Here is a 20,558-nt window from a genome sequence, read left to right on the forward strand (position 1 = left end):
CATTTAAATATAGCAAATTCATATTTAGAGTAACCCAAATTCACTTATTCATTCATTCTCTGTCTCTATCTCTCTCTATGTATCTCTGTTTCTGGCTCTGTCTCTGTATCTCTCTGTGTTTGTCTGTGTGGTGTACCACTACTACCAGGGAGTATACAGCTCCCTCCCCCTTACATGTCTAGATAACAGCCACAGGAAATTTGAATAACTTTCCTTAGGTTCCTGTGAGAGTATGAAACAATGAGGGAAAGATTAGATTCTTCTTTGCTTCCAGATCATGGTTCCTTTTTTGTGTCATGGTTTGGTAAAACCTATTAATCCCATCATAGATTCATGACTTTAAAGTTATAAAATACATAGGATTACAAAACAAATAAATTTTATTGAAATACAACTATCAAAATATTGATTAAAAATCCCACCTTGAGAATTATAGGAAGTGCTGATGAAAGTGGGAGCCACAGAGCCAAAGTGTTGGGAAGAGTTGCCATTAGATTGAAAAATTACTGATAGTCAAATTAGAATTGAGGTAACAGACTTATGCATATTAAAAAAGGTAGTCCCTAACTCCTAGGATCTTTTGTGTGAGTGCTGGTGCCTTGAAATCTTGGTACAAAAAAGAGCTTCTAAAATAGAGACCCCTAGACTTGCATTTTGAGCTGATAGATATTTGGGAATTTTAGAATTTGAGAGTCACTTACTTCTTTAAGAAAAAGAAAGAATCACTATCTATCAGAAGCTAAGTAGAACTGCAGGAAACAAGATATTAGAAAAGACCAAAATGGGATACTGAATTCAGTCAAGCACTTAGCAAGATCTGCTGGCAAATGGTTGAAGTTGGAGTTCCAGATCCAAAAGAATAAAAAGAATAGAAAAAAGGAGTAGGATATTGAGACATCCATTGATAACTAATGGATATATGAATTGTAGGAAAAGTGATAATCATAAAGGTGCACATAAATATGAAAAACAAAAACAACTCACCAACAACCACCTCATCCTGGGTACCCTTTGTACTTTATCTAGCATAATATTTTAAATAATAAATATTATATTGGCCTCTTGGGAAGAGCTGCACATTGATGGGTATTGATATTATCTATGAGCTTTGTAAGATCTTTTTGTTTTCATTGACATAAATTAGCTTATTCATGCTTTGATCCTGTGGATCATATTTTTCCTAAGGGCTGCTGATGAAATCTAGAGTATGTGATAGATACTGAAATTCCCAGATCATCTGGGCGAGCCAATAAATGAGTAGTAGCCAAATATAACTGGATTATTTGTATCATGAAGAAGCCACAGATATAAGGATAGATAGATAGATAGATAGATAGACAGACACAAAATATTTATTGTTTACTTTGTGCCAGGCACTATGCTAAACATTGAAGATACAAGTATAAGTAAATATATTCTCTATCCTCAAAGACTTTGCATTTTAATGAGGGAAAACAATACATATAAGAATACTGGAAAGGAGAGAGAGCAAGGACGGATATTCTCATAGGAAGTAAAACTGCTGCTGGGAAGCTGGAGAAGTCTAGAATGTATATTGAGCTGAGAGTGAAGTGAACATGTCTGGGGTCACTAATGAAATGCTAGTCTGGCCTGGGGACTCATCAATCAGGAGAGTGGATCTCAGGGTGAAGGTATCTTCAGGCTGGGGATGCTGCTGCTTCTAGGGGGTAGAGATTTGCTAAGATTGACTCTAGCTGGGAGGAAAATAAATATGGTTAGGGCCTCTCATGAATTACTAAAGCTGAGAATTTGGAACTAAAAGAGACCATTTAGGGATGTTTAGTCCAGTCCTCCCATTTACTGATGAGAAACTAAGGGGCAAACAAATTAAATATACTTTTTCCAAATCACAGGAAGGAAGTAGAGGAGTCAGCATTTGAATACAAGTCTGCTTCCCATACTGGGTGAATGGCAATCTGAGAATTACATTTGAGACAAATACAATTTAAAAAATTCTCCTTAGTTCTTAATTTCCTTTTATTTACTTTTACTCCAAATGTACTTTTCAGCTCTGGGACAAGTGTTGTAGTTAGTTTCTGCATGCTAAAAACCGCACCAGAAATGATCCAGATTAACCTTTAAATCATTCAAACTTGTCATTGTCTTAGTCCAAAATGTTGACTATGTCTTCATCTTAGGAGGCTCAGAGCACCCCTTGTTAGATTTTGATTTCTCTTTGCACCCCATAGATGTGATTTTATACATTATTGTGAAAGGTGGAAAGGAATGTGGTTGTATCTTAACAAAAGGAACTAAAGCCACTTTTTAATTTCAAAATCTTTGTAAATTTTTCAGGCAAAAGCCTTTTATTTGTTGCTGAGATGAAGACATACTCAATAAACTAACAACAACAATAACAAAAAGACAAAAATACTATATATGCTTTGATCCACATTCAATCTCCATCATTCTTTCTCTGGATGCAGGTAACATTTTCCATTACAAATCTGTTGGAATTATCTTGTGTTAGAATTCTTACAAGGTGCTACGTCAGTGGAATTGATAGAGACAATGGTTGTTTAGCAGGGTGCTTAGCAGTTCTCTAGACATACTTAGTACTTACTACAGTTCCACAAGATTCACACCTTTAAAAGAACATATAAAACTAGAAGCCTCAATCAGATGGACTTAGGGAGATTCACAAGCCAGGATTCAATAGAAGAGATTCACAAGACAGAGACAGAAGTCGGGCAGAACTAAGGAGGACTGAGAAGTGGTGGCAGGCTGTCCTGTGGAGAACACCAAAACCAAGATCTGGAAGGCCTCCAGAAAAGCTAGCCAAGCCCCAAGTGAAGGAGACAAGATTTTGAAGAGACAATAAAGGATTTGGACTTTTAACTCCTGGCTGCATTTGGGGTGATTACTTTGAACTGAAAGAAAGGCTGCTTCCAGAAGCCCCCCAAGATGCTCTCAGAGAACATTATACTTTAGAGAAAAACATTATAGCCTTGAATTACTTCATTGTTGAAAAGAGCCAAGTCCATCACAGTTGATCATATAATCTTGTTGTTATTGTGTACAGTATTCTATTGGTTCTGGAGAAGAGAGGGAAAGAAGAGAAAGTAGAGGCACCTATTGTAAATGATCTTTTCAAATAGTTTAGCCACAGAAAGCAGATGAGTTATAGGAATAGATAGTGGCAGAAGGCAAAGGAGAGGTATAATATGGAGAAGAGAAGAAAAGAGAATAGAAGAGAAGAAAAGAGAAGAGAAGAGGAGAAGAGAGAACACATGGCCTCACTTTTTCTATAAAATAGGAAGCCAGATTCTTGGCTGAGAATATGGAGTTTTGAGAGAAGTGAAAAATTGTGAACCACATAGCAAACTTGTTGGGAAAGGAAGGTTGTGTGATCTGGAAGTCTGGAAACAATAGTTATCAGGATTTGGATTGAGTAGTAGATATTAAGAGCATGAACCTCAAAGGAGGAGAAGTTACTGAGTGATAGAGTTATGAAAAAAGAACCATGACCATGAAAGAGACCAAGAAGTATCCCAATGCCCCAGCTTTGACCACTGAGCCAAGGAGAATGAATGAAGATGCAGTCAGTATTAGATAAGGTGGCCAGGGAGACTGTGACACTGGGGAAAGCCAGATTTTAATAATAACTGGCAAATGAAAGTAGTGGGAGAAGAAAGATTTAAGATGAAGGGAAGCTTATTGCTTAAGGAATGGATATTTCACAGGGTGCGATGGAAGAACAGTTGTGTTTGGTGAAATTCTGGAGTGTGAGAGTTGAAAAGGATAGGAATTAGGAATCAGGTGATGGGAGATAGGGAATAGAGTTCAAATGATTATAGGAGCTCAGAATCACTGGGATGTCAAGGTTATGACCATCTGTGATCAGCTCAGAGGGTGCTACTCCACTTTCTAAAGGAGACTGGAGATCAGCTGAAGGCAAGTACAATATGAGATGGTAGGTACAATCATATAGTCTGATTGAAGGTTTTGTTTCATTTTTCTTCTTCTCTCCAAAAGTTGAAGAATATACAAGAAAAGGATGTAGCAAGAGATAGAAGTTATATCTACACAGCAACAGAAAAAAGTTCCATTCCTCACCACTTTCCTCTTCCCTCAAGGGGACAAGTGTGGCAGGAGATTGAAGGCATGAGGTCAAAGGGTAGGTTGTTGTTTTTTGCACTGAATTCTCTCCATATTCCAGATGGGAGATTAGGCAGGCAGCAGGAGTTGGCAGTTGCTTTGTTCTGGCACACAGCACATTCCACAGATGGAAGTTGCTGCTTTGGGGCAGATGGGAGATACTCGGCCAGGCTCAGTCCTGCCAGGCCCAGACCAACCCATTGCCACTTTTCCTGAGGGGACAAGCTGCATCCAGAAAAAGATGGAATGCATGTGAATATTTCATATTATATTTTCACTTCATCATTTCATATTCTAATCATTTCCAGCTATATAACAAAGGAGATCAAAACCATGGAGGTATAAGATGAGGGAATTGTGGTCTTGCTATGAGTCATTAATACAGGTAGATAATATGAGAATTATCACCCAGGAGAAGTAATAGCATCAGGTTTACTTTTACAGACTCCTAATATGCAATTTGGTGATATTCACTCAGATTTTGACTCCCAGTAACAGAATCCAGGAATATTCTGGACTGTAGCTGTTACTGCTGACCATCCTATGCTCACTTTCTATGTAAATGGCATTGTTATGCCATTTTCAATTATGTCCAACTCTTCATGACATAATTTGGGATTTTCTGGGCAAAGATACTAGTAGTTTCCTATTTCCATCTGTAGCTCATTTAATAGATGAGAATACAGAAGCAAAAAGGATTAAGTATCTTGGATAGGGTCACATGGATGGAAGTATCTGAGACCAGATTTGAACTCAGGAAGATGAACCTTCCCAACTTGAGGTCCTGAACACTATACACTGTGCCACTTACCTGCCCTATGTCTGCCACTAGAGTTGTGCTAATAATTCTTTCTGTGAGCTTACAGAATATGAGCTTAAAACCTAATGTTTTTATTCAAGTACAAAAAACAATTATTTTATCTATCAGTGTAATAGCTTGTAGAATACTAGTTATAAAATAATAAGATTATACTGATTAGTCCCAGTATTGTTTCTATCTGATTTTCTTTGAAAAAGATGTTAAAGATACGAAAGGAAATTCCAGAAGTTGTATGACTATGACATTATTTCAGATTGAAACAATTTCAGCATTTCTTTGGATATTTACAGAGGTACAATCAAGTAGCTATAATGATTTGCCAGAAGCTCTCTGCCTTTATAAACTAACAGGAAAACCGATCCCTGCCCTGGAATTACAAACTTCAAAATGTCCTTAAGAATCAATAAATAACCTGCACTGGAGCTGGAGCATCATTACAGAGAGAAGTTACATCCACCCAACAACCATTACATCCACCCAACATTGATCCATAAGTACTTAAGAAAAGTATTTTAAATAAATGTTTTATAAATATCTCTATCAAAAATGTAAGAATGAAATAACAGTGGTTTCAGCAACAACAACAACAGCAAATTCACTGGTGAGTTATATTATTTTTTATGAGCTATGAAATGAGTTCTTTTTTTTTTTTTTGACTTGAAATTCCTTTAACTAGAAAACATTAGCTATCTAATATATAAAAAGACATGACCTGATGAACAGGATTATACCTCAGAAGTTCACTAACTTTCATGAACTGAAATAAAGCAAAAAGCTGAACTATCACCACAGATCCCTAAATATCCTAGAGAATAGATTTTAGTAGAACTAGAGCCTTATCATGAATCCAATGTTGCTCATCATTGCTTATACATAATACTGATAAATAACAAATCAAGGAACTTTTTTTAATAGATTTCAAATACTCATAGAATTCATAAGCAATATATTAAGAGTTCAAAAATGCTAACAAAAGCTTCCAAAATACAGAAGCCCAGTAAGAGAAGATCTAAATCATTTAGGCATAAGATAAGGTACATCCTTATTGTCCTATCTGCTACTGGACTTGTGTTGCTGGGATGCTTACAGTGAATCTACAGAGGATGAGCTTCCAGGCTAATGCTTTTATTCTGCTACAAAAAAGCAGTTATCTTGTCCAGCTGTGCAATAGTTTGTAAAACAGTGAACATAAAAGAATAATAGGGTAGTGACTTGTCTCAGTACCATTTCTATTTGAAACTTATCAAAATAAAGATGAGAATGATAATAAATTTTTTTTGGTGCAGACCTGTGACTTCATTGTGAAATTGCAATTCTGGGGAAGGAATATTTTTAACAATGTATATTCACAACTTCTCCATAGCTAAAGAGAGTTGCCTGGTGGTTCTGAGAAGTTAAACAACTTGAAACAGCTAGTCTTTATTAAGGTGGGAATTGTACACAGATTAGCCTAGTTTTGAGACCATCCATTATGTCACATTGTCATCCAACAACAAAACAACTCATATATGTTTTATAGTTTTCAAAACACTTTCCTTACCACAATCCTGTCATCAGGCTAGAAAGTGTTGTAGGCAAGCTTTGTATTTAGTTTTTGTGAAGCCATAAATAATTTCATTTTGGCAAAGCCTGTTTCACCATCCCCAATAGGTAGTAGCTAACTATTTCATGACAGATTGTTAAGAGATCTGACTAGGACCATGTGATAACAAAACTCTATGGGAGGGTAAAATGCTGTGCCATATTTTTCAGTTTCTCAATCGATTTTTCAGAGGGTACTGAGGTACAGTATCTTTCCTATAGTTATTGATTATTGAAATTAAAATTTATCTTTAAATTAGGGCAAAATTATTTTTTGTAAACTATTTAGTAATTTAGAAGTGATGGATTTTAACACAAAACTAGCTCTTGAAGATCTTGTGAACTTTTCCTAGTGTGAGTAGACTGGCATAAAGAAAGACATCTAATTCTTTATGGAAAGACCTATGGTTTCCTCCATGTGCACATGTCCTTACCTGGCACAGAAACCACTTTTCTACAATTTAAGAAATACTTTTCATGAATTGCTGTGGCTGAAAAAAACTCAACAACTAGCAACCATCCTTTAAGTCTATAAGAGACCTTAGAAGTCACCAAGAAAAGTCCTTGTATTTACAGATGAGAAAACCAGTTTTCAAAGTGGTTAACAGACCTGCTCAGGTCCTTAAGTAACTGAAGTGGGGCTTGAATCTAGGCCTTTTTGATTCAGTCTAGCATTCTATTCATTATACCATGCTGTCTCACTTGTAAAGAATCTCTCAGAAGTTGGCAAGGATAGAATGATTGACTTCCACACAATCTGTTACTAAGTCCATACTCAAAGCATTTCCAAATTGGAAGAACCAACAATAACTTGTATGATGCTGACTTATTTTTAGATGACTCCAAATTATTTCCATATGCCAATTAGGTACCAGAGCAATGCTTTAGCAGAAAATCAAAAAACAAAATATTGCTAGAAAAACAAAATATTATTTAATATTCCAACTAAAATATTGCTTTTAATCTTTCATTTAATATTTCCCCCCTTATTTCCCTTTCTCCTTCCTTCTGTCCTCCCTTTCTCTCCTTCCCTTCTTCCTTCCCTCCTCTTTCCCTTCCTCTTTCCTTTCTTCTCCTCTACTCTCCTTTCCTCTTTTCCCCTCTCCTCTCCTCTTTTCCCCTCTCCTCTCCTTTCTTCTTTTTTCCTCTCCTCACCTCTCTTCTCCTTTCCTTTCCTTTTTCTTTCCTTCCTTTTTTCCTTTTCTTCAGAATACATTAATATTTACTATTTTTAGTGAGTGCCACATATTTCTGACCTTAACGAATAAATGGCTAATTTGCATGGAGTACATTTCCACCAGAAATATTTACTGTATCCTTTTCAGTGTCTTGGGATATAGGATTTAGGCATATATGCACTTTAAATCACTACTGGGACATCTATCATCCTGCATTGAAAAGCTGTCTCTTTTGAAACATCATTGTCTTTATGGTTTTTGTTGGATGCTTATGAGTGATTTTAATTGTAATATTTCCTAAAGAGAAAAAGGGGTGGGGAGAGACAATCTAGACATTCTTAGCATCAAAATATTTCCTCATCTGGGCAAATTAGGCTCATGATGCAGATCAGTAGGAAGTTAGACAGAATGTGCTTAACATAGTAAAAAAAAATTCTTAACTGTTCTAAAGGGAGATGGTGATTGAGGGAGGTGGGGGAGAAGGAGGAGGAAGGTTGACTGTCAAGAGTTAAGGGATGAAGTTATTGAGGTAGTATATAGCAGGGAATATAATTGCAAGGGTACTTCAAACACTAGCACATTAAAATGGAATTGTAACAATTTACAGATTATGGGCTGCCTCCTGTCCCAGAAGGTACCTTAGTGTGAGAGGCAGTCACACTTTCAGATGAGGGTGTAACTGGAGGTACAATCACAGGGTGTGAGTGTGTTTTAATGGGCCACTTGTTACACCTTCAAATAGATTTGTGGAGAAGGAAAGTAGTACTTTCTTTTGAAGCAGCTATATATCTTAGATAGTCTCCTTGTTAGCTGGTTGCATTTCTCTTTTATGTCTAAGTACAATCTTTATTGCAGTGGGACATGCAAAGATTCAAAAATTTATTAAACATTTTCTATGTTCCAGACATTATTATGGATGTTAAGGACACAAAGACAGGCAAAAACATAGTTCTTGTTCTTAAGCAGCTCTAATATTATTGGGAGAGACAACATGTAAACAGCTACATACATAAATATAGCATAAAATATGATTTGTAAAATAAATTTTATATAAAATATATATTTAGTATAAATATTTGGTAATCTCAGTTGAAAGGAACTACCAGTGACTGGAATGACCTGGGGACTGGAAAAAGCCTCTTGCAGAGGCTTGCAGATTCTTAGTAGAATCTTTTCTGAGTCTTGAAGAAGACTAGAAAAACTAGAAGGCAGAGATGAAGAAGATGAATATCTCAAGCATGGAGGATAGTCAGTGAAAAGGGAGAGATCTGGAGATAGAATATAGTGTGCAAGTAACAGCATGAAGGCCAGTGTCCCCAGAGTTTCAGTACAGGCATTTTACTTACTCGCTGCTATTTCCTTACTCACTGTTGTGTATTAACTGTATAACTCATTGAGAGTTGTATGTACAGGGCCAACTGAGATCAGTTACCCAAATATTCATATGAGGAAGTTGATTTTTATGGAGAAAAGGAGAGAGGGAATATGATTGTACTTCCATGAACACATCTATGGTCATGATCTAGAGAAGAAAGACATTGAGAGGATCATGATAATGATGTGACAAAGGGAGATATGGGGATGAAGATATAATGGATGAAGGAAATAATCTCTGTCTTCTTTCTAGTCCTAGAAACTGACAGAAGCCTTTTTTCAAACCCTCCTTGGTTCTATTGTATTCTCTCTGCTGATTATTTCAAACCTATCCTGTTTATTTAGCTTGTTTGTACATGGTTATTGGTCTTTTTTTTTTTTTTACTCTGCCCAGTCCTTAGAACATTGTTTGGCAACTAGTAAGCACTTAGTAAATGTTTATTAATTGACTGACCAATGAGAAGTTTTAAGGAGACACTAGAAACTGCGAAGAGACAGATTCTGCCTTAATACAAGGAACATTTTCCAAAAATATAATCGTATAAAATGTAGCAAATTGCTTTGAGAAGCAATGAAGTTTGGTGATGGGCTATAATGATATAAAGATGGAAAATAACATAATCCCGATCCTCAAGAGATTTATATTCTAGCGGGAAAGTAGAATAAGACATAAAGAAATAACCATAACACAAGATGGCATTATGGTAAATGTAAAAAAAAAAGTCAAACAAGGTATCATGAAGAAAGGAGCTTTCATTTTTAAGAAGGGTGGTCTAGAAGACTTCAGGGAAAAAAATGGAACTTGAGTTGTATCTTGAAGGAGAGAAAGCACAGCAATAATTGAAGGATTCTTCTGCCTCTAAGAGTTCATGGTTATGTTCTGTGACTTTCTGAAGGCATGCTTTCCCATAATAGTGACATAGCATCCTGTACATACCAAGTTAGCATATCTGAGAAGAGAGTTGACATAGCTGAGGCAGTTATAACTTTATTTTAGCTAGAATAGAGTAAGTGCTGCTGTGATGGTTTCAAAAGGTAACAAAGTTATGCTTCCTTCAAGGGAAAAGTTGATTTTTTTCTCTCTTATGCTTGCTACTGATGCCCTCTCCTCTATGTAGTCCCACGAGTGTGTGCCTTCGAGGGGAGGAAAATAAATCACAACTTATATTGACATAATACTTTAAGATTTATAAAACATTTCTCCTATCCAGTGAGTTATCCCCATTTGAGATGTAAGGAAAACGAGGCACAGAAAAGTTAAATGCCTGACTGAGTTAATAAGTAATCAGAACTAAGACTTGAATCTACCTCAGGGTCTAGTACTCTCTACTTCCCATGCTTCCTTTGAACAATTCACTTTTATGGTACACTTTAAATTCTACAAATGGCTTTCCTCCCAACAACTTCATTAGGTATTACTGGCACTTAAGAGGGAAATATAACAGATTAACAGATTATTGGAGTGCCTTATTCCCCAGAAGGGAAAGTAGTGTAAAAAGTAGTCAAAACTCCAAATGAAGATATAATTAGGAGCACAGTCACTGGGAGTGAACAGTGATGATTCAATGGACTTACAACTTAAAGGAAATTTGTGGGAGAAAAAAAGAAAGTGGAACTATATTGCTTTTCAGGTTTGTAGAATAGAGTAACAAATTCTTAAGAGTTAGAAGCAACCTCAGAAATTATTTACTCCTGTTAGAACTCAAGGAGGAGCGCTAGACTATGACAAGGTTAACAGAATATGACAAAGGGATCAACAAGATTTATGTATATTTGGTGGCAGAGATGACAGAGAGCTGAAGCCAGCTTGAAAGTTTTCAGAAATCTGATTAAATGCTCAGAGTAAGCATTTACCCTCCCTCCCTCCCCCACCACTTGAAATAGGCAAATGCTACAAATTTGGGCTTAATTTAATGTTGACTGTCCAGACTTGAGAAAATGCTAATGATTCAGTGTAAACTCAAATGTGCGTCTTACATGTATATCTTCCCCTCCCCCCCACCCCTGAGACTGAGACAAAAAGAAACAGGGAAAGAGAGAAGAAAGACAGAAAAATAGAGAGACAAAGAGACAGAAACAGAGAGAGACACATATAATGAGACAGAGATAGAGAAAGAAAGAGAGACAGGCAGACAAACAGAGAAACAGGGACAGGAACATACAGAGAGAGAAAGAGTTGAATGAGGATTTAGGACAGAATATAAAGAGTTAATCTGAATGAGATGGAGTACAGGAGGGACAAGGCAGGAAACAGATATTTATGTGGCAACTGTTATGTCCCTGGTATTGTTCTTGTTGCTGTTGTTTACCATGAGTTCTTCAAGAGGGCCATGGCTTCAGTAAGGTGAAGCCATGATGTGCAAGTAAATTGGGTTGAAGTGAGAAAAGGCTGTGCAGTCACGAGCCTCACTTTCTCCTCTAGAGCCATCTGGGACCAGTGGCCAGATAGAGATCAGGATGACTTCAGATGCCTAAGCACTTTACAAATACCTCATTTGATCTCCACTGGGTGCTAGTATCCCCTTTTTACAAATGAAGAAACTTGAGGCAAAGAGGTTTAAATGACTTATTCGAAATCACACAACATCAAGGTCCAAGGCTAAATTTGAACTCAGATCTTCATGACTCCAGAGCCAGTACTCTTTACACTGGGCCACCTAGCTGCTTAGGAAACAAATCTGATTAACTCAATAAAACACATAGGGCAGAGTCTGACCCCAGATAAGTTTGGGGGATCAAGAAAAACAGACATAATAAGACAGCAAGGTAGCAATTTAGAGACAACTTCAGGACTGTATGGGAAATTTGGGGAGGGAGCAGTGTCTCTATGATAGATCTTCCTAGTTTATTTAATCATTCTTCACATTCCATGGTTTCCCAAATCTTTACTATCCATATTGTCCTCTTCCATATGTTCTTCATGTTTTCAGTCTCCTTTAAAATGCAGTAATTGGGACTGAAATCCAGAGTTTTAAATGAAGTCTGATTGCGGCAGAGTAGAGTACTAAATCTATATGGTAATGTAAATGCCATCTAACATCATTAATTTTGTCTTTTTTTAAGCAGCTGTGCCATATATTGACTCACCGTCAACTTGTGGTCACCTCAGATCTCCAGTGCTTTTTCACAAAACTTCTGTTAAGCCACATCTCTGCCATCCTGAAGTGACTTTTTCCCTGAGTCTACATGCAGGAACTTAAATTAATCCCTATTAAATGTCATCTTGTTGGTTTCCACTCATTTGTCTACCCTGTTAAAATCACTGTGAACCTTGATTCTGTCATTTATCATATTAACTATCCCTTTCAGCTTTGTGTTACCTGTAATTCAGATAAGCATGACTTTTATGTATTCCACTGATTTGATGAACAGGGTAAGGCTAAAGACTAAACTCTGTACCACATCCCAAGAGACCTATCTTCTAGTTGATATCAATCTATTAATAGGCACACATTGAGTACAGTAATTCAATCAGTTAAGAATCCTTCTAATTGTGTTCTCATCCAACTCAAATTTCTCCATGTCATCTACAGGGATATCATGCCATAATTTTTCACATACCTTGATGAAATCCACGGACTTTTTAATTTACCAGGACTCCCTTGATCTACCAGTCCAGTAATCCTATCAAAAGTAGGAAATGAGTTAGAACACAATAGCTATTAAGAATGAGATATGATTGTACTTGCAGAATTGACCAGAAAATCTGTTTTAAAACTTGGTACAGTCCATTGAATTACAGAAAAGAATTTAGTTAAAAACATTCAGAATTTAGACCGACTTTACTATATGAAAGAATGAAGAATAAGCACACTGAGGTAAACAATTCATATGTGCTCCAGTTGGGAATAGTAAGAAGAAAATGTCTTTTTAATGTCTGTAATCACAAGAAAATGATGAACTAGCAAATTAAGGTGTTTTATGTTGGCATAATGAAGTTATTTAAAATCCTCAGGGACCATTTTGGATTTCTGTTGCTAATGAAAATTTCAAAGAACTCCCTTTCTCCCCTCACCCAACTAAAGAAAATTATAAGAATGATTTGTACAACAGTAGTAATGATGGCAATCGTGTGTGTGTGCGTGTGTGTGTGTGTTTTCAAGAAAACTGGCTATTTAGACTTCTTATGTGGATCAAGAGAAAAAAATCAAACTCGGAAACCCTAGGAATCCTAGGAATTGTAGTCATGGAAGAGCAATACTCTCTTTTACCTGGCAGAGATTTGATTTATTGTGAGCACTGAAGTAGATGTTGGATTTGAGTCATGCTGAGAATTTTGTATGAGTCTGAGGAATAGAGAAAGGAAATAGAGTTGTAAAGAGAACATCTTTTCACTGGGAACAACTATGCAATGTGATGGTAATGAGGTCCCTTCAGACATCTTGCAGTGTGGATTCCAGGAAAAGGGGCTCAAGGTCTGTGATTACCTAAATTATTGACTAAGATTCCAGAGGATTGACAGAGATAAATGCTGTCTACTTTATGAATCAGAAAGATGATTGGCTAATATGCAAGAATATGGGACACATTCGGAAATGATTTAGGGAACTGTTTTGCTTGACTGTGTTTAGAAGATATAGGGATTCTATAAATCTCCCTCTTGTACTCCCTCTCTCATTCTTTCTTATTTTGTCTCTCATCTATCTATCTATCTATTTATCTATCATCTATCATACATCTATTCTTTATTGCATGAAGGAAGGTAGGAAGAAGGGGAAAATGGATCATTGATACATGTTGATTATTTTCTTCTGCTTTTTTTTTCTTTTGTAGCTAAGTGGTGCAGTGGATGGAGTGTTGGACTTGGAGTCAGGAAGACCTGAGTTTAAATCCATATAGCTGTGTAATCCTGTATAAGTCACTTAAAGACTGTTTTCCTCTGTTTCCTTATCTGTAAAATGGGGCTAGTAATAGAGAATAAGATAAGATAATGTTTGTAAAGTACTTTATAAAGTTTAAAGTGCTATATAAATGCTAATTATTGTTATTTTAAATATTTTGTCATGAAGAATAGGTTTTTTTGAGTAGAGGAGGGAAAGAAGGCATACTAAAAAGGCATAAAAATAAATATGATATGAAAACAAAAAAGATATCATTAAAAAACAAGATTTGAATTGAATTGAATTCCCCACCAACTCTCTCTATGTACCTGGTGCTTATAGGCACTTCTTGATTTTTATCACAATTTCTTTAATGTCATTCTAGTTCCTGATTTTGTTTTATTTAAAAAATAAAACTATAAATCATCATAATTATTTTATGATATATGCCTCTATATTAAAATTCTATGATAGGGAAGACAAATGAAAGATATTTTCTAGAAATACAAAGAATTTAACCAGGTCAGAGATTTAAATATCCCTCTAAAGTTTTAGGCTTCATTCTCTAATTAAGGGATTCCATGAGCTTTATGTGTGAGAAAAAATTATGATTATGATATTAGTTAATTATTTTGAAAACAAATTTTCTCCAAAGAAGAACTTAATTGGAGCAGACACTCTAGGAAAAGAATTTGTTGTAATCAGACTCAGAGGCTTAGATTAGGGGCATATCTTCAATAGAATGGCAATGCTATTTTATTGATTTCCCTAGATTTTCTTAATGAAATAAGACATACTCAGCAGGAAAAGATTCTTGGTTAGAACTTCCAGTGTATGCAAATATGCACAGGTCAGACATTTGCTATTTTCAAGAATTATTATTATTATTTCAGTATGAGTAAGAGAGTGTCTTGTCTCAAAGAAAATCCCTCCTTCAAGATTTTTATTTGATAAGTTTGGCTTTAAACACCACTTTACTTGGGATCCTCAATGTTTTTCAACTATAATAAATGCAATATTTTTTAATTCTTAAAAACAAGTATTTTTGTAGAATTATAAGAAAACACTTTGATTGTCTATCACAAATTAAAGATAATATAAAATTCCTTTTACTGTATTTTTATAATAGACAATAAAGCAATCTTTGGTGGAAAGAACATTGGATAATGAGTGAGGGGAGCTGTCACTGTCTGAGCTTGGGAAATAATCTCTCTGGAGTCTAGAATTTGCTTTAGCTCAGTCTAAGTTGTGAGACTGGAGCAAGAAAAGGATTCTCACTGAAGCATAATAAAAAGAATGAAAAAAAATTATAAACAGTAATTTCCTGATTCTGCTGTCTGTTAGGAAAAAACTTGACCCACTTTGCCTGGTACTTCCCAGGACTAAGGTTATGGATACATTCTCATAAATCAGATAATAGGTTAGAAGCAGATTAAGTGCTTACAAAATGTCAGATACTCTGCAAAGTGCTTTACAAAAATAATCTCAATTTATCCTCCCAACCATCCTGGAAAGTAGATTCTACTTATTTCCCCTATTTTATAGCTGAGGAGACTGAAACACATTTGCCTACGGTCACAGAATTATAGTGAGTTATAGTGTCTGAAAGGGGTGTGAACTCAGATCTACCTGCCTCTAGATCCAGAACTCTATTCATACTAGTAGGTAGTTATTTTCAATAGGTTAAATTAAAAATGTAATTCTTAAAGTGAAAGTTTAGGTTAAACAGATTTTTATTGCATATTTCATTGACCAAATCAGGATAGGTGATATCATCTAGAGGAAAGAGCACTGGACATTGGACAGGTAACTTGAGTTATAGCATTGGATCTGTCACTAATTAGTTGTTTTTATTCATTCCTTTCAGTTATTTCTAACTTTCTGTGATCCCATTTGGAATTTTCTTGGCAAGGATACTGGAGTAGCTTGCCATTCCCTTTTCTACCTCATTTTATAAATGAGGAAATAGAAGTAAACAGATTTAAGTGACTTGGCCAGGGTCACAAAACCAGGAAGTGAAAGGCCAGATTTGAACTTGGGGACATCTTCTTGATGACTTCAAGTCTGGTGTTCTATGTCCAAGCCATTCGGCTGACCAGTTATGTAGCCTTGGGCCAATCATATAATCTTTTTGAGCCCCAATATCCTTATCTGTGAAATGAGTGAGTTATATTTCATTGTATATATAGTCTTTTCTATTTCCAAAATCCTGTTGTTTTAAAATTAGAGACAAAAGCTGATATTCTATTCCTTTGCTTTTGACAAATAAAATGTACTGAGTGCTTACTTTGAGGTTGTCATTGAGTTAGGTACTATGTGGTGACAAATGGAGGACACAATCCTCACTTACCCTTATTATGCATATGTTCTTCTTGATAAGCACATTAATGACTATAGAACAAGAATATAATGATTGTCATAAGAGTGTTATAAAATGCATGAATATGGTAGGGGTTAAGTTTTATGGGGGATAGGGAAGGCTTTATAGATAAGATGGAATTGAATCTGAGTTAAGAAAACCAAAGTTCAAACTTGTTTCATTCCCTTAAAGCTAAATGATTCTGGCCAGGTCACTTAATTTCTGTCTCTGTTTCTCTGTCTTTGTCTCTGTTTTCTGTCTCTCTGTTTCTCTGTTCTCTCTCTCTGCCTCTCTCTCTGTCTCTGTCTCTGTGTCTCTGTCTTCTGTTTCTCTGTTCTCTCTGTGCCTCTCTCTGTCTCTGTCTCTGTCTCTCTGTTTCTCTGTTCTCTCTCTGTCTCTCTCTGTGTCTGTCTTCTGTTTCTCTGTTCTCTCTCTGCCTCTCTCTGAATCTGTCTCTGTGTCTTCTGTCTCTGTTTCCCTGTTCTCTCTCTCTGCCTCTCTCTGTCTTTGTCTGTCACTGTCTCTGTCTCTTTTTTTCCCTCTCTCTCTCTCTTTCTGTATGTATATGTCTTTGTCTCTACTTCCTAGTCTTTATTTGTAAAATGGGAATAATAAAAGCATCTATTTTAAAGAGGTATTGGGGGATCAAATAAGATAACATAGAATACTTTACAAATTTTAAAAGGCCAAATAAATGTAAGCCATCAAAATTTTTCTCATAATTACTATTATCACCATTATTATTACCATTATTATTATAAAGGAGAACATTTCATTTTAATATGCATGGAATGCAATTCAGGTGGAGGAAATATAATGAAACAAAGGCAAAAAGGTGAAAAAGTTCTATATATCAGTAATCCATGGGCAGTACAGTCAGATTATAGCAGTCTATACATGGGGGGATCATGATGGATGGACAAATTCTAATCATATTGTAGAGTAAATTGGATACCAGATGGTTTGGCATTTTATCTTTAGTAGATAGGCAATGAAGGGCAATGGAATGATCAGAACTGATGATTTCCTAAAATCCCCTTTTTGTCACAGAGAGGGCAAGAGAATAACTGATATTCATCTCCTATCTTCCCCCCCCCCTTTTTTTTTTATTTTCTTTTCCTCAGTGCAAAATCCTAGAATGACAAAGATCTATTTCCTTAAAGATGTTTGAATATTTCTTTCACTTTCATGTCAGAATGAGGGTTGAGGGGATTGGAGCTCACAGATGTACCTGTGTGTATGTAGGAAAAATTTGAGCTTTTGTCAAATTTCATTTCTTTTTTTTTGGGTGTTGTTCTGCCTTAACATTCATTCATCTCTGGACACCTACAAAGTAGACATAGAGATGATTGTTATAGGCTGTGTGGCTACAATGAGAAAACTGTTACAGAATCAAACCAATATTATACATGGAATAAGGAGAACAGTATAGCTTAAGTCTGAAAGCAAGGTAGAATATTATCTCTATGCAAGGTTTTGCCATTTATAATTTTGACATGCTGCTTTCTATAAAAAATTCTTTTAAGAAAAAAAGAGAAAAATGAAAGCTTATTGAAAGGATGGAAGAGAAAGCATGACAGTTCTGACTGACAAGCCGTCACAATGATTCCCATTTTCCATGGGTATGATCTAATTATCAATTCAAGACTTTTCCTATTTAACAAAACAGGTGTTGGAATTGTGCACATTAGAATTCATAACACAAAGCAGCCTGACTTGTCCATCTAACCCCAAGAAATCATGCTTAGAAGCTGGTGAAGCTGATGTTCTGATACGCCCTCTAGGAGTCGAGAATTATTCAAATGATTTGTTATTCTTAGGTGTTCTGTACTTATTCACATTACAAAAGCAAATCAAGGTTAAACACACACACACACACACACACACACACACACACACACACACACACACACTTTGCCATTATCAAAAGTCTCTGTAAAGCTTTTTATTTTTTTTTTTGCCTTAGGGTTCCAGGAAAGAGTTTTCAAAAGGTTAATGTCTCATTTACTGTAAACATATTATTGGACCAGAGAATTGAGGGATTTTAGGTCCATTATTCATAAATTAACAATAGTGATAAAAGCAGATCATTCAGAGAGAAAGCTAATTTCCCTGAACTGCCCTTTAATAACAAATGATTAATCCACATACTGATGGAGGATGCTGGTCTTAATTCGTTGGTTTATCCAAATGCTATCATTACCCTCTTAAAAAAAACCCCACTGTTAATGATTATATATGAAGATGTTTTTATCAGTTGTCTCCATGTAATGTAAGGAGATAAAGCAATTCATCTGAAAGCCACTTGCATTCTCTTTCAAATTAAACAATCTGTTAGACACACTTTTCTATACAGAGCAGAAATGTAATGGATTTTATTTCCTGGGATTGTAAATGATTCCTCAGCTGACGTGTTTATGATATTGCTGCACCAATGGAGGAAACAAAACTTTTTAGAAAGCAAAGTCATCCTTAAAGTTAGAACAGATGAAGTCCCTATGATCTCTAACATAGTGTCAGGACTGCAGTCTTGGAATGACAGAGGCTGAAGGGGTGACTAGGTACTCATTTGGAAAGCCATAGGGGTTCACTCATCAACATATTCGGTTTTTTTTTAGATGAATGTCCACAGCAACAACTCTGGCAAGCTGCAAGTCTGTGACACCATTAATTCATTTCCACAAAAACCTTGGATTTTTTGGCAAGGATTCAACTCCATTATCCTGGGCCCTATTCTACCTCTGTCTGCCTGGTGCATTGTAACAGTTCACAGATATCCTGATGTTCCTGAGCACTGCAGGGAATTTCATCTATTAAATACAACTCACAGGCAATGCCTATTTACAACATAAATGATTTTGATATTTTTCCACCCAGAAATCAGTTATCTTGCTTGTGCCCAGATGTATAAATAAATCTTTGACTTTTCAATGCTTCTATATACAGGACTCTAATAGGCAGCCTGGATCTGATCAGGAGAATTTTGTCAAGGGGGAAGGAAATCATGAAGCACACTGGGAAATTTTTGAGAAGATACAGATATATTGCAGCAGGTGCAGTTTTCTGCATTCTAAAAGACATTTGAAAACAAAAATATTCTGCTAAAAATGCAAACAGGCCTAGAATTATTATGAAGAAGCAAAATGATGTGTCGAATATTTATTCAGCAAACTGACAATGTAAGTGAACCTGTGTTAAGCATTGTGGTAGGTCCTAGGTGACAAACAAATGTAAGACACGATTCTTACTCTTATGGAGTATTCTCCTAGATAGGATAATCTCAGATTTGGGAAGATCCTTAGAAGATCTCTATTTCAACACATAGTCAGGTAGAAATCCTTTTGATGGCATCTCCCACATATGAGCATCCTGCAGTGAGGGGTCTTCACTACTTACCAGTCTAGCAACCAATCAATAAGCATTTATGAAACACCTACTGTGTGCCTAGATAGATCCACTTCCAGATAATTCTAGATAGCTGTTCCTTACAGTTCAAAGGGAAAGATAATTTGTAAACAGCTATGAATAAACAAAATATAGGCAGGATAATTTGGAGATAAACTTAAAAGGAAGGCTCTAACACACCTCTTTGCCATTATAGCACTTCAGATATTTGAATGTAACTCAGCTTCTATCTAAGCCTGCGATGGTTTTTTCCTGAGGAATAGCTCTGTGGACAGCTTGGGTGAAAACTGAGCTACATGAAGATATTTATCAAGCCCTCCCTGTACCTTCTTTTCTTCAAACTTAATAGCTCCCACTTCCTCTAACACATCTTCCCATAGCAGTTTTGATGCTATCTTAGACACCTGTAGCTCATCAATTGTGCCTAGAACTGAACATGATTTAGTGTAAATGACTTTTGGCTAAAAAGATATAATAGAATTCCTGTTTTATATTAAAAAGCTCAGAAGTAATAATGAGATAAAATGAAATGTTCTAAGTTTTTTCCCCTTTTTCTCAAGAGTGGAATCTTTCTTTGGTCTTAGATAATCTATGCAAATAATTACCTGAATTATTCATTATCCTGATAATAATTTTAACTCTTCACTTTACTCTGGCCCTAGAGATACTTCTCTAGAGAATTATTAAATACAAATTAATTCTGATCGTATAACTTACGGATGCATCAGAGTCTTGATTCTTGATACAGATTTAGGTCTTTAATTTCCTTGCCTTAATATGTACAAATGTTACTGCACTCATCTAAACATTTTAATGGATCTAAGATATGGATCTTTGTACCAAGACCTAGAGGTCTGATCAGTCCAAGATTTATCAGAACTTCTGAAAGTTCCCTACCACCA

At 35.8% G+C, this 20,558-nt stretch overlaps 1 long non-coding RNA gene across 1 annotated transcript in view; it reads right to left on the reverse strand.

Annotated features, from left to right (window-relative positions):
- Positions 1–11,611: 11,611 nt before the first annotated feature.
- LOC116422456 overlaps positions 11,612–20,558 on the reverse strand; it is a 431,491-nt gene continuing 422,544 nt past the window's right edge. Inside the window, exon 4 of the long non-coding RNA XR_004233101.1 lies at positions 11,612–12,696. This is a non-coding gene — a long non-coding RNA (uncharacterized LOC116422456). The remainder of the gene's footprint in view (positions 12,697–20,558) is intronic.

This window comes from Sarcophilus harrisii, chromosome 3, assembly GCF_902635505.1.
Source record: "Sarcophilus harrisii chromosome 3, mSarHar1.11, whole genome shotgun sequence".
Taxonomy (NCBI): domain Eukaryota; kingdom Metazoa; phylum Chordata; class Mammalia; order Dasyuromorphia; family Dasyuridae; genus Sarcophilus; species Sarcophilus harrisii.